Here is a 16,788-nt window from a genome sequence, read left to right as displayed (position 1 = left end):
GGATGCGAAAGAAGACCAGTTTAGAAAACTGATGTACGTATAATTTATTGTTTCATGTCGTTAATATACTGTTTAATATCTTTATTTTGCATTTCTTTTTCAATCGTTAAACCCCGGTTTCTAAACGTGGTTTTGACACACAAACTGTGATGACACTTGATCAATAGAATGCAACGGAAACCTATATATATATATATATATATATATATATATATATATATATATATATATATATATATATATATATATATATATATATATTGGTTTCCGTTGTGCACAGTTTGAGCATAATATATGTATTATCAGTCTTAATTATGTCATATTTAATTCTTACTTTCGTGCTATGTGGAAAGTATTTAAAATTTACTCGATCTACCAGCTCTTGTCAATACTATTTGAATATTTAATACTGCATTACTGACCTTGAAGCTGAATAAAAAATTGAAATTATCACGTTAGGAAAAAAACAACATGTGAGCTAAATTCGATTACGAGTGCATGTAAATTGAAGGAAATACGATGCAGTAGTTTGGCACCATTTTGTATCAAACCACAGCATTTAGCAACAATTTTGGAATCGTGTTTAACGTAAGAATATAACATGAAAATGTATCTGTGAATTTAGAAAAACAAATCTTTATATGATTTAATAAATTTTACGGTAACGCATATTCGTCTATTATAAATGGTCGGGATGTATACCCGACCGGAAGGGGACTCCTGTATTGCGTGCAATAGGGTTAAGACCCCTTTTTATGTATCATCTTATGGATGACATAACACCAAAACGCGTTTTATATGTTTTCATTACACTGGCAACTAGACAGAAATGAAATACAATTATACTCTGAAATTAAAACGATAGTGTATGTGCTTTGTTAACTAATGTCGTACTTACAATGTTTCAGTATGGACGGGTTCAAAAAAGTTCAAGACAATTTCGACGCTCTCAATAAGAAAGTACATGCTTTGGAAATTAAGGTATAATCAAACACAATAAATGACTAATTTCCTTAATCATTATACAGAAGGAAATTAACTGTATGTGTTGAACAAATCATGACTAGAGGCAAATAAATATACAAATAAAATCGTATATATTGAAAGAAATGTTTCGAAAAATAAAAGTTTCTTTAAGTTTCTTCATAATATGCTTATCCCGTGATTTGAATATGAATGATGGCCTGTTAAATATAGTGTGATCATGCACTAATTATATTGAATTACAAGTATAATAAATTCTGGTTTCCAAATACAAAGCTGTCTTTACCATCGACCATCCACTAATTAATTGCGCGCTTACAATCTTTAATTTAACGTTTTACTATCATGTTTTCAAAAGCCGCCAAAAATGCGAAAGAGAACATCTACTTTCTTTGTCGTGTTCAATTTTCCCGTAAAGATAACCTGGTGGAGAAGTAGCCGTCAGTAATGGTCGAATTTGATTTCATAACAGTATAGTTTGATCTCAAATAACAAAGTATGCAATCCCAATTTAACAATTTGTTTTTCAAATTTTGGAAAACAATGAGAATAATGAAATTGGGTCTATAGAAAATTGATTGATTGATTTGTATTGTTTGCAGTTACTATGTAATTGGTTTATATGCAACTATTTTTGTTGAATTCAGACTGAAGGCCAACATCAGGTGGAGGAAAGAACGCATCCTTAGTGGGTAAATAATATTATAGGCGATGTTGCTTCGAAAACACTAAAAACAGACATTCATTTTACTGAGTTAACGTTACTTGTGTGTATCATTTTCAGTAACACAACATTTAGACATTTCTAACGAGTCGTTGAAACGATATCATTTTCAGCGCCTATCAAATATGGCAAAGGTCTAATATAATATTCACAAGAACTTTCAAGAAAGCACGCTCAATAAACACAAATGTAACATGATCATATAGATGTTTCTACCAAACTAAATGACGTCGGTTGCCCATCTATGGGTTGATTCTTAAATTTAAGACAATGTTACTGGTTTAATGCGGATTTTGATAACATATTGATAACACATTCGTATTTTATAATTATAATTGGCGTATTTTACGTATGTGTACATAGTTTCGATTTAACGTTTCTTGTATTGATTAGTTTTGTTCAATTCATGTTATGCTTGCATACGTCATTTACATTTGGTGTGAGTGTTAATGACATGAGAGAATGTTGAAAACTTCAGTACAATATGTGCTAAGAAATAATGTGATTTGAGGACGCATACCGTTAATATTCGAACATTTCTCAATGTATTAGTTAATTGAATATGTTATTGCCAGTGCAAGTTCATGATTGTCTTAATCTGGCTTTATGGTGCGCATTGTACTTATTCCTTCTATATTGTAACTAACATGTATGTATGTAAAGAAATAAGACATTTAAACAAGAGTTGTATAGATACATATTGTTGTAAATCTATATAAGCATATGTGGAGTTTTGGTAGTGGAAGGATATGAGTGGTCGTTTGGTGACTTAAAAACTGCTTTCAGAATATATGATACTATCAATGCCTCTAACATGCAATGATTTATCTTTGAAAACGCACATTCCCTGAAGGAAAATAGAATTAATTTTAATGACATACCATGATAGTGATCTGAAGTTTCATTAATGTTTTATATCTTCTTTTTTTAAACGCCGTCTCAATTGTTAAAGTTGTCTTTTATCGTGAACAGTTTATCAATGTGTACTGTATTGTGTTTTAATTTCTAATTAACATTACGTTGATGAGTATATCCATGTATCTATATTCACAGAGCACACACTTCAGTGTCTTTGTTTGTAAAGTGAAGTTCTGGCCATACCGCTTAATGTTTATTTTTAATTCATGTTGACATATTGTATAGATGTGCTGTATTGCATGCTTAAATCAAAATACGTAAATGTACTTGTTAGTGTATATGCCACTGTTGCTTTATAAGTTGTCTGCATCTAATGACTTGATAAGTTTTCCGTTATTTATATACATTTGATCATATATATAAAATGCAGTTAAATGTTTATTCTTCCTTTGTGATTGAGACAGATGTTATTGCAATAATATGTATTGATTAAACGTCCCGTAAACATAAACGAAGTGTGATCAGTACAAACACCATTTTGAAAGCACCACAACTCTGTGTTATTCCCAGATACTAAGTAGTTTAACACCAACAATAACAGCTATGTGTTTAGCTGTCTTTGGTATTTAGAAACTGAGGCTTGATCGTATGCACAAAAACAGTTCGTCACAATCGAAGCGCGACTTGTTCACATAATGTTAAGTGTGTTGCTTCAGACTATAATCGACATTTCTTTAAATATTTGAATTCGTCCTATAATGTCCTTTGAAATGTATATTGTATTATTTTCAATATGCCATAAAATATCCATCAATCATTATTAGCAGATAATAAAGTGTGTTTCTAAAAAAGATGTCCAATATTGGTTGCAGTTGCCAGTGTGTGTTATTAATAGAACAGTTTAAATGATTTTTTTTATGCAAAACGTTGTTTTTTATATTCGATGCTTACCTTTGCCTTTATATGCATATGTATACCTTTTAAAGGTATACTTTTGGATGTCATATTGTTGTATGATAAAATGCTTACTTGAGAATTTAACAACTTTGAAAATTGTTGTACAGAAATGATGATGTGATAAGTAGGTCGATAGCGAAAAATAAAAATATTTAAAAACAATTACACAAATTAAACAATGAGTGAAGTATTTACCGGGATTTCCGATCATTTGCCTCTGTGTTTTAACATTTCATTTATCAATTTTTATTTGTTATTAATGTGTTGTATATAGTTTTCCTACATATCTGCTTGTGAAGCAAAATACGTAATTACTTTTTTTTTCATTGGGATATCCATTCACATTTGATTTGATTTTTGCCTTTCTTGATTGTAGTTTCCAAGATCCTGTGCAAAAAAAAAGTTTAAATAAGGTTTATTGTATAATATGTGTTTTTCTTATTCATTTGCATATCGTTTTGTTTATATGTCATGTAAAGTTAACAGTTCATTAAAACTACCGGTAACTATTCTAGGTAGGTTTTTATGAATTAAGTATATGAGTAGCGATAGATTGTCAACCGATTTTGAAAATAACAAAATGCTAACGACCAAGTATATCATGTTGCATGATCTACGCATCGCCATAAAAAGTCATAAAAAATATCGCCATTAATGAAAAAGGTCAGCAGATCTGTTTTACCATTCTTCATATTGATATTTGAAAAACCGTAACGTATAGTGTTCATTTTTGTTTTGATTTAAAACACATGTGTTACTTAACATTGACATGAAATGTATTGATGATATACATGTTGAGGTTTGTCCAATAAAGTGATCAAATAATACAATAATAAATGTTCAGCGATGAATGCAAAGTTAATGTAGTCGCTAACAGATCAACATCAGAAAATTAAAAAGAGTCCGTCTAATGCTCACTGAACTACCACGCATGTTCGAAGTTTAAATTTTAAGATTCAATAAAGTATTTATCAAATTGAATATTAAATCAACATTACCAAAACATAATTTATTGTATATATATATATATATATATCTATATATATAATTTTATATATATATATATATATATTATAATATATATATATATATGTGTGTGTGTGTGGTGTGTGTGGTGTGTGTTGTGTGTGTGTGTGTGTGTGTGTGTGTTTAAATATAGCGTCATATTGTATTTTTAATTTGTACCCTATTATTTATAATGTACATTCATTCATCGTTAATGATTTCTGCTTTATGTTTATGTTAAACGTGCCTGTCTTTTGAGATACTATGTAGGTATAAAAAACAATCAACTCTCCTTGTACAGGCTTAAAGTTGGTTCTGACAACTATTGTGTAATCCAAAACAAGGAGACAAAATGAGTACAAAGCTCATTATATTGCTTTGTATATTTTATTGAAAGCCGTATTGTTTTGGAATAGCCAATGTCTTCATGCATTATATATTATTATGAGTGTATAATGATATGAATACTTTTGTGATAGTTAAATTGATAAACAAGATAAAAAGATGCTTTTGAAACATTATTTGAAATGCTTTGTGTGTATTAAGACACAGAGAAACACAATGTATATATTTATATAACAGGTTTACGATCGTATAAGAAAGTATAAACTTATCTTACACACTTATGTTCTTTAAAAATCGACCATGAGACTTACTTTAAGAAACGAAGGAAAATTGCACATATCCAATTCCATACTTCAATACCCTAAACACAATTTCATCTATTAAATGTAGATGGTCAATACGTTAATTGTTTGTCACCACACACATGTAGTATATTTTTTAATTTGTTTGACTTTGATTCGTAACTAAGCAAACACTTGCCTCAAGACGTTATTTAAATAGATTTTATTTTGTTACAAAAATGGAATTTCATACCATACGTTGTCTGGAAACTCAATTTTACTAATGCCAATAATGTTATAGTTTTTATTGACATACTGAAAGTAATTGAAAGAAATATTTATTTGCATTTCATTATTAAACTGAGTCAGCGTATTTCTGTGTAAGTAAAATATGACTGTATACTACAAAAACGACGCACATAATTCATTTGCGCTACAGCGTAGTTATATTTTATGTATTCATTATTATTATTATTATCATTTCAATTGTAATTGCATAATTAAATAATGAAATCTTGATTTTATAACTAATGTATACATTTTGATTGATTGATGTTATATCATTTTCATTTCTCGTGTTTTTACTAAAGCAATCACATATGTGGACTATTTCATTGCGCTGGAATTAAAATATCTTGCGTTTACGTCAGCTCTTAACATGACACAACTGTTTATTTCGTTAAATAATACATCGTTAGAATGGATGGACAAAGCAAATGTCAGTATTGTAATAGTTGCCCCAAAACATGAACGGGCAGATTAGAATTCGACTGGCTTTGTAATATACACTCAGTTGTTTTCCGGACAGTTTGCGAATAGAAATGTCAAAGGATCTATATAAGCTGTTTTAAGCTGTTTGCCTAATGAGTTTGATACTGAGCACACACGTGTTCCGCACAGACGATGTGTATTGAGAATTGACCTTTGCTTTTCGTTCAAAATGTGCACGCGAACAGTAAGTTCATACGATAAAAAAATTGTATGCATATATGAACATTCTATTGAGACGTCTGTCTGTAAAAGAAACATATTATAACACATTATTTTAAACATTGTTAACGTCCCGTGTGTGATTGCAATAAACTATGCATTTTTTTGAAATATTGTATTATTCGTATTATTATAAGTAGTAGTATTATTTAGTTTATATTGTAAAGTCTATCGTTTAGTTTATTTTGGAAAATTGTTGTTCAAACGTGTTTACCAGCAAACCATAGTGCAAGTAAATTTATATATATATATATATATATATATGTATATATATATATATATATATATATATATATACATGTATATATATATATATATATATATATATATATATATATATATATATATACTCATACTGGGTTAAATATAGGGTCTGTGATATATTTCCGGAGTGTTGGGTACTTCCCTTTCCCATGCTAGTATCCAACTGAAAAATAGCGTGTTTTATGCGAATTACCTTCAACAACCTATATATAACTCAAAACTTAATATATCTAGTTATTTCTGCAGACAAATAACATATACATTTTTTTACTTTAAACCTCGTATCTGGGTCCCCATGACCCAATTATTTTTTTATATATGTATACTCTGTGATACTTTATACCGACATACCGGGTCCCTGAGATAGTGTCACTTGAAATACGAAACATTGTTTGCTAAAAAATGAGTTGGCCTTGAGCATAGTTATATCTTGCGACACTCGCATTAGAATTGTGGTTAAGATCTTCTCGACCTCAAACTTTATATATTAAATCCTCACGATCAGATTTGTTTGTATTTGTGTGGCCTATGCATGAATCGCTCTGCATGGTTTCCTTGCATAATACATTTAATAACATTTTGAGTCGAATTCATTTTACAGAGGGAATGACACAATGGTGAACTAAATATGTGTTTAATGTTATTTTAATATTTTTTTGAATTTTTGCATTATTTGACTACGTATCGTGTTATTTTCTCCTGTTGCGTGATTTTGTAGTCGCCGGAACTTTTAAAAGCACAATGTCCTTGGTTAAACAATTGAGATAATGTAGGATAGAATCATCCTTGTAGAAATCATTGAATTATATAACAGTGGTGTCCGTGTGATGCAAGCAGCTATAATGAAACAGTTGTCGCTATAACAGTTTCATTGCAAAGATACGTAAAGGTAAAACAGTTGCGGATCGTTAATGGTAAATAGATATGACAACCAAAAACAAAACATTTATAGGATTATTAAATTGAAATGAAAAATAGAAGTCAAACGAATATTTAAACGTTATAACAATATGTATTTACTTATTGTGTTTAAACCTGACGTGATGTCACCCTGGCGTGACACGAGTATAAATGTTTTTTATGATAGCTTCGAAAAGGATTTCAAAGATAATGACTAAAACACGCAGCGATTCCTAGTACAAGAAGAGTACCGCTATTAAGACCACATTGAACACTGTAAATTGCAATTTTTCAAGATTGCATGGTCCCAAAGTATTGAATAAAGAACAAAATACCCTGTTAATTATGAAGTCCGACATGCTATTAAGACCAAGCTGAAAGTAGCGGAACTTTACTGTAGTTTTATGTGCCTTCGTGGAAAATGATCCAGTCATCGATATTCGGTCCACTTCCTCATGTCCAACAGAAAGATATTCATTTCGTGCTTTGAACTATTCTGAAGATTTTAGTCATAGTTATGTCATAAATATCGAATAGGGACTTGTAAAACCAGTTTTTTAACTTGCATTATTGCTTCGCAAGAATGGACCTGTAAAAATGCTTTCAAATTAGTTAAAAGGAAGGTATTTTGAAAAAAAATCTGATTTTGTCTTATAAACAAAAAAAAACATTGAATGTGATACATAACCCATCACAGTATCCAATAACAGACGGACGAAAAGATTTGAGTATAGCCTATAACACTTGCGACTGGGTATAATACATAAGAACCTCCAATAACTAAAGGCAGTGGCTAGTCGTACAGTCCCGTACGGCTAGACAAGAGGCTAACCGTACGGCCCCGTACGGCTAGACAATAGGCTAGCCTTACGGCGCTGTACGTATTATAGCCTTTCCTATTGAGATTGTCTAGCCGTACGGCTTATAAAGTATAGAATTGTCATTTAGTGCTGTTAATCAGTAATATGCAGCAAAGACAAATAAGCGCCCGAGCCGATTGTGACGAAGATATTTCGTACATATTTTCCTAAAATAAGGCTAGTATTCCACCAATCCGCATCCGCATCCGTATCCGCGTCAGTATCCGCAAAATCGTTATACGGACGCTATATTCCATTTATCCGCAAACGGATGCGGACGAGATAGGGACGGCATTTAGCACGATGAGAGTAGCTGTCATCTAAAAAATAAACTGAAAATCTATCGAATTCGTGAAAAAATACCCGGAATTATACAACCAACGCAGTTCTGCATATCGTGACTCTGATTATACTTTAAAGTTTAAATGTATGGAAAATCATAGCCAAGGCACTAAAAGAAGATGTTTCAGGTATTTACCATTTGTATCCTTTTACGGACAGAACGATGATTTGTACCTTATATCTACTTAAATTCACGCTTAGCAGCTTGTCCTTCATTATAATTATCTCAATAATTATAATTTTTAGTTTTATCCATATACAAAAATAAAGATACGTTCGACGTATGCGGATAAATGGAATATAGCGTCCGTATATTTTGCGGACAGGATACATTTACAGATAGATGGAATAGTAGCCCAAGAATGCTCACTTGAGCGTTCTATTGCGGACGCCTATTCGCGTGCGGATACGGATGAATGGAATAAGTGCAGTGCATTTCTACTTGTTTTATTTTTTGCGGATGCGGATATGCGGTTGCGGACAGATGGAATAGTAGCCTATAACTGAAGCATTCGTATTTTTAGTTAGTGTTCGTGTGGCGAATAAATGGTTGCAGGAATTTATCAAAGCGCTGACGTCACTGTAGGTGTTCGTTGTTGTATAAGTTTAGACGCACATCAGTTTAAAAAATTATGTTATAGCTTTTTATATTGCAAGTTTTGAATGGACACAATCCATTCAAAATTATAAAGAGTGTGTCTTAAAGCACAGGTTCAGATGGTTTTTTTTAAATCATTAATAAAAAATAAATTTTTAGCTTCGTTTTGGGAAAACAGGGCTAAATGCTTATGCATAAATTGTCATCCCAGTACAAGAGACCCTTTAAACATTATAAAATACGACATGTCGTCCTTGTTTAGCGTGTTTGCATTGCACAAGCTAATCAGTATGCACAGGCTTATCTTATTTGACATGCATTAAGCCCTGTTTTCTCTGAAAGCAGCCAGTATGTGCAGATTTTCAATGATAAACACTAGACTGGCCAATATCGTCTTACAAGCTGTTAAACTCTATTACTCATATACACCAACTGCAGTGCACCAGTGAGTGGTGGACTATAAACAGGCAAATGTGGTGGTTATCTTTCCTAGCAGACGCTAGAAGAATGTGTAGTCTGCTGCAACGGACAGTGGTTGTCTTTCCATGTCATAGTTAAAGGGATCTTTTCACGGTTTGGTAAATTGACAAAATTGAAAATAGTTGTTTCAGATTCGCAAATTTTCGTTTTAGTTATGATATTTGTGAGGAATCAGTATTACTGAACATTCACCATGGTCTAATATAGCCATTATATGCATCTTTTCACGATTTAAAAACCTAAAAATTATAGAGCGTTGCAACGCGAAACGATTGAATAATTTGGAGAGTTCTGTTGTTATCGTTTAAATTTGTGAAACTACGAAGATTGCTTATATCAGGTATAGAATACACCTCTCATGTATGCTTGGCAGGATAGCTCATTAGGCTAAAGCGTTTTTTACTCCAGGATTCCGGGGGTCACTGGTTCGAGCCCTTGTACGGGCTTCTTTTTTTCCATTTTTAAATTTTATTTTTGATTTTTTTCTGGAGCGTTAAAAATCCAATGTTTACATTCATCAATATAAAGCATTTAATGACAAACTTAAAAACATGTCAAAATCTGTGAAAAGGCCCATTTAAGGCTTCTACGCACATACCGATTTGCAAAAACATTAGCGTTAGCTGACGCTCACACTAAAAATGAACCGTTAAACTAAATTTAGATTCACATCGTACATGCACGATTTACATGCTGGCGAATTCGACTGTACATACATTTTCGATTTCAGAATTTAATATCTGGCTTATTTTGCATATATCGACACATGTTCTTCTTAACTTTTATTTAAGTTTATGTTCAAATATATGTTTAATAAGTTGTTTTTTTTTTATACACATTTTATGTAAATTAATAAATATTTGAAAAAATCGTATAATCTCGCTTTAAAAATTCTTCATCTTTCACGGCTTCCTTTCATGTCATACGGTTGCTTATTTGATTCATTAATTAGTCGACGTTCCTAAGGCGTGAAAAACCTGTATTAAAGAGTTGCGGCATCGATATTTTGAAATTTAATGACGACAGCCGTCAAAGTTACGTTCTAGAAATTGACTTACACACAATTTAAATCGGTTTCTAATTTGATTCTTTGATAAGACGACTTTCCTATGTAAGGAGTGAAAACTGTTTTAATTAGTTGCGGCATCGATATTATGAAATTCAATGACGGCCAAGGTACTGCTCAGAAATGGAGTCACACAAATAATTTAATTGTCGTTCAGACAATGGATAAATATATGGTTTCATACAAGCAATATATCAGTTCACTGAAAATGGTTGTCTTTAACTTAGACAATATCCATAGGAAAGGCTATACGTACAGAGCCGTACGGCAAACCTATTGTCTACCCGTACGGGGCCGTGCGGCTAGCCTCTTGTCTAGCCGTACGACTAGCCACTGTAAAATGTATAGTTATTTCATTTTCATTTTACAAATGTCTCTAAAAATATATTTAAATTTTCTCTATCATGGAAGTGTCATTTATTCATACAACACATGACAAATTATAACAACAATATATGTTAAAATTATCTGACCCTTGTCAGACGTTTTATTATGAAACTAATAAATGATATGCATGATTGTCAGATTGTGAAATGCTCAATTCAAGTATTATATAAGAGATAAATGGTGACGGACCCATGACAAACAAATAATTGGAGATAGTAGTAACAATCCATCATAAGTTGCAGTACGAACTAAATGATTATCATGAAAATAAAAACTGATTTAACAAGCAAATTCGTTGAATTGATATCCCCAGCCATTATACTTCTGGATACAAGTTATGGCTCTGGACACACAAAAAAAGCATTTTTTTCAAATACAAAGGGTCATAACTCCGCTATTAATCAAGGATGTACAATGCCATTTGGCGTGCATCATCCTCTTATCCATATATATATACTCGTACCAAGTTTCAATGAAATCTGCTAAAGCACTTCCAAGATATGGTTCCGGACACAAAAGTGCCGGACGGACAGACGGAAAGACGGACAATGCCAAATTAATATCCCTCCGCTGTTGGCGGGGGATCACAAAAATTAAGCAAAATTAATTACATACACAACAAGATGCGTTTGTGAAACCCAATGCCCCGTATATAACGTTTGACCTTGAAGGATGACCTTGACCCTTCACCACTCAAAATGTGCAGCTCCATGAGATACACATGCATGTCAAATATAAAATTGCTAGCTTCAATATTGCAGAAGTAACATAACATGAACAATTTTGACCCATATATTTGACCTTGAAGGATGACCTTGACCTTTCACCACTCAAAATGTGCAGCTCTATGAGATACATATGCATGCCAAATATCAAGTTGCTATCTTCAATAGTGCAAACGTATTCATAAAATAAGCGATTTGGGCCACATATATTTAACAACTGACCTTGAAGGATGACTTTGACCTTTCAACACTCAAAATTTGCAGCTCCATGAGATACACATGCATGCCAAATTTCAAGTTGCTATCTTCAATATTGCAAAAGTATTAATAAAATAAGCGATTTGGGCCACATATATTTGACCTCTGACCTTGAAGGATGACCTTGACCTTTCACCACTCAAAATGTGCAGCTCAATGAGATACACATGCTTGGCAAATATCAAGTTGCTATCTTCAATATTGCAAAAGAATTCATAAAATGAGCGATTTTGGCCACATATATTTGACCTCTGACCTTGAAGGATGACCTTGACCTTTCACCAATGATAATGTGCAGCTTCAGGAGATGCATTTGCATGCCAAATATCAAGTTGCTACTTTCAATATTGCAAAATGTTAAAGTTGGCATAAACAGACCAACCAACCAATCAACAGACCGACAGAGCAAAAACAACATGTCCCCCACTACTATAGTGGGGGACATAAAAATAGACTGATCCTACAAGCAAACCCCATATTTACACAGAACAATGTCTGAATTGACATAAATTTGGACAAAAAACATGCATTTTCCTGGATTTGAAGCACAGACCTTTTGATTGCAAACAACAGTCTTACTTACTAAGACATTTCTGAAAATTACACGTTGCCAGCAAAGTACATTTTTAAATCAGATATGCAATGTCATGTCCTTACCAAATTGTACTAGAGCTGTTTTCACTTCGAGTTTGCAAACAGCCTTAAAATATAAACTAAACACTAGAAAAGAATCTTTAACAAGGGCTGTTTGTAAAACAAGCATGCCCCCCATATGGGCTGTCCGTTGTAGTGGCAGCCATTGTGTGAATACGTTTTTTGTCACTGTGACCTTGACCTTTGACCTAGTGACCTGAAAATCAATAGGGGTCATCTGTGAGTCACGATCAATGTACCTATGAAGTGTCATGATCCTAGGCAAAAGCGTTCTTGAGTTATCATCCGAAAATCATTTTACTATTTCGGGTCACCGTGACCTTGACCTTGTGACCTCAAAATCAATAAGGGTCATCTGTGAGTCATGATCAATCTACCTGTGAAGTTTCATGATCCTAGGCATATGCGTTCTTGAGTTATCATCTGAAAACCATTTTACTATTTCGGGTCACCGTGACCTTGACCTTTGACCTAGTGACCTCAAAATCAATAGGGGTCATCTGCAAGTCATGATCAATCTAGCCATGAAGTTTCATGATCCTAGGCGTATGAATTTTTGAGTTATCATCCGGAAACCATTTTACTATTTTGGGTCACCGTGACCTTGACCTTTGACCTCAAAATCAATAGGGGTCATCTGCGAGTCATGATCAATGTACCTATGGAGTTTCATGATCCTAGGCCCAAGCGTTCTTGAGTTATCGTCTGACAACCACCTGGTGGACGGACCGACAAACTGACATACCGACAGACCGACCGACATGAGCAAAGCAATATACCCCCTCTTCTTCGAAGGGGGGCATAATGAGATAAAAGTGCACTTACAAAATCAAAGTCTTTCATTTTGAAAACCAATAGACAGAATTATAACATATAAAAAGTATACAATCTTCAGTACACTGATCAACAAATTAAAACATTTTAAATCATACAATTTGCATAAAATTCAAAGCTTGATATCTCAAAAACTTATCCACAATATTGAAAGATATTAAGAATCTTACAATCTGCATCATAACTAAAGCTCAATATCTTATAAAACTGATTGACTAAACTGCAACATTTTACAAATTATTTAATCTACAAAAAATGAAAAACTTCATATTTCAAAATTCAACCGACAGCATTGACACATATTTAGAATCATACAAAGTTAAAGCTTCAAATGTCAACTTGAAATGAGTCCAAAGTACACGGACTTTAGTGAAACACTGGTAAGGGACTAAAAAGGCAGTTAACAACAAGAGCTGTGTTCGTAAAACACAATCCCCCTTACTGCGCCGCTTTGAAGCCATATATTCGACCTATGACATTGAATTATGACCTTGACCTTTCACCACTCAAAATGTGCAGCTCCATGAGATACACATGCTTGCCAAATATGAAGTTGCTATCTTCAATATTGCAAAAGTATTCATAAAATGAGCGATTTTGGCCACATATATTTGACCTCTGACCTTGACCTTTCAGAAAATTAAAATGTGCAGCTCTATGAGATACATATGCATGCCAAATATCAAGTTGCTATCTTCAATATTGCAAAAGTTATTGCAAATGTTAAAGTTGGCGTAAACAGATCAACCAACCAACCAACAGACAGGACAAAAACAATATGTCCCCCACTACTATAGTGAGGGACATAAAAATAGACTGAACCTTCAAGCAAACCCCAAATTTACATAGAACAATGTCTGAATCGCCATAAATTTGGACAAAAACATGCATTACCCTGTATTTGAAGCACAGACCTTTTGATTGCAAACAACAGTCTTACTAAGACATTTCAGAAAATTACACGTTGCCAGCAAAGTACATTTTAAAATCAGATATGCAATGTCATGTCCTTACCAAATTGTAATAGAACTGTTTTCACTTCGAGTTTGCAAACAGCCTTAAAATATAAACTAAACACTAGAAAAGAATCTTTCAGGAGATAAAAGTGCACTTACAAAATCAAAGTCTTTCATTTTGAAAACCAATAGACAGAATTAAAACATAAAAATTATGCAATCTTCATTACACTGATCAACACCATTAAAACATTTTAAAATCATACAATTTGCATAAAACTCAAAGCTTGATATCTCAAAAACTTATCCACAATATTGAAAGATATTAAGAATCTTACAATCTGCATCATATTTAAAGCTCAATATCTTATAAAACTGATTGACGAAACTGCAACATTTTACAAATTATTTAATCTACAAAAAATGTAAAACTTCATATTTCAAAATTCAACTGACAGCATTGACACATATTTAGAATCATACAAAGTTAAAGCTTCAAATGTCAACGTGAAAAACACATCCAAGATATCATTTAAACTAATATACTGACAAAGTTTCAAGAAGATTCATAAGTCCATATAAGGAAAAATGCCCCGCCCACTGGTGGCCATGTTTTTCTTAGCAACTGGAACCAATTTCAAACTTGTCCAAATATCATTGGGACAAATCTTCTGACAAAGTGTCATGATGATCGTACAATAAATATGGCTTCTAGAGTTTTAACAGGGTTTTACTTTAGCCATATAAGGAAAAATACCACGCCCCCTTAGTGGCCATGTTTTTCCACCAACTAGAACCATTTTTGAACTCATCCAAGATATCATTAGGACAAATCATCTGACCAAGTTTCATAATAATCGGAAAATAAATGTGGCCTACAGAGTGTTTACAATGTTTTAGTAAAGCATGATACATAACCATATTAGGAAAAATGCCCCGCCCCCTGGTGGCCATGTTTTTTAAGCAAACGAAACTATTTTTGAACTAATCCAAGATATCATTAGGACAAATCTTCTGACCAAGTTTCATGAAGATAAGAAAATAAATGTGGCCTATAGAGTGTTAACAAAGTTTTACTATAGCCATATAAGGTAAAATGCCCCACCCCCTGGCGGACATGTTTTTCAACCAACCAGCATCATTTTTTAACTTGTCTACGATATTTTTTGGGATGAATATTCTGACCAAGTTTCATGAAGATCGGAAAATAAATGTGGCCTCAAGAGTGTTAACAAGATTTTACTATAGCCATATATAGCCATATAAGGAAAAATGCCCCGCCCTTTGGCAGCCATGTTTTTCAAGCAAACGTAACCATTTTCAGCTCGTCTAAGATATCATTGAGACCAAACTTCTGACCAAATTTCATGAAGAATGGACAATAAATGTGGCCTCTAGAGTGTTAGCAATGTTTAACTAAAGACATAAGGAAAACTCCCCCGCCCCTTGGCGGCCATGTTTTTTCACTGATCTGGACCATTTTCAAACTCGTCCAAAATATAAATAAAACCAATGTTTTGACCAAGTTTCATGATGATTAGGCAAACATTTTGACTTCTAAAGTGTTCACAAGGTTTCTCTATAGCCATATAAGGAAAACTGCCCCGCCCCTGGCGGCCATGTTTTTCAACGGACCGGAACCAATTTTTAACTAAACCAAAATATCATTTAGACAAACATTTTGACAAAGTTACATGAAGATTGGACTTCTACAGTGTTCACAAGTTTTTTTGTTGTTTTTTTGACCTAGTGACCTAATTTTTGACCCAGCATGACCCAGTTTCGAACTCAGTCGAGGTATCAATGTGACAAATGTTCTGCAAAATTTCATGAAGATCAGACAATAAATGTGGCATCTAGAGTGTTCACAAGGCAAAATGTTGACGACATACAACGCACAACGGACAAAAGGCAATCACAAAAGCTCACCATGAGCATGTTGCACTCAGGTGAGCTCAAAAGTTATGGCCAATTTTAAAGTTTTCAGACGGACGGACAGAAGCAATATATTTAACATTTAACCTTGAAGGATTACCTTGACCTTCACTTTTCACCACTCAATATGTGCAGCTTCACAAGATGCACATGCATGCCAACTGGAGCTTTGTCACAGACGTGACATATACCCCCACATAACGCATTGACACAGACTATTTTGTATGCTGTCTTCACAAAACAAGATAATACAATTTATGGCGATTTTTTAAGAATCATTATGCCATTATCATTTATAGCCATTTTTACCTTTGAACTCTTGAATTGTTTCACATGACAAGCCTTCCAATGACTTTGAACAAAATTGATGTACAGAGTCATTTTA

General features: G+C 33.0%; 1 long non-coding RNA gene across 1 annotated transcript; it reads left to right on the top strand.

The window, feature by feature from the left end:
- LOC127835175 (uncharacterized) lies at positions 1–3,708 on the top strand. Its single transcript, XR_008028399.1, has 3 exons — positions 1–33; positions 909–981; positions 1,632–3,708. It is a non-coding gene; the product is annotated as an uncharacterized LOC127835175 (long non-coding RNA).
- The last annotated feature ends 13,080 nt before the right edge of the window (positions 3,709–16,788 follow it).

This window comes from Dreissena polymorpha, chromosome 6 (genome assembly GCF_020536995.1).
Source record: "Dreissena polymorpha isolate Duluth1 chromosome 6, UMN_Dpol_1.0, whole genome shotgun sequence".
NCBI lineage: Eukaryota > Metazoa > Mollusca > Bivalvia > Myida > Dreissenidae > Dreissena > Dreissena polymorpha.
This window is presented reverse-complemented; position numbering and strand designations above follow the sequence as displayed.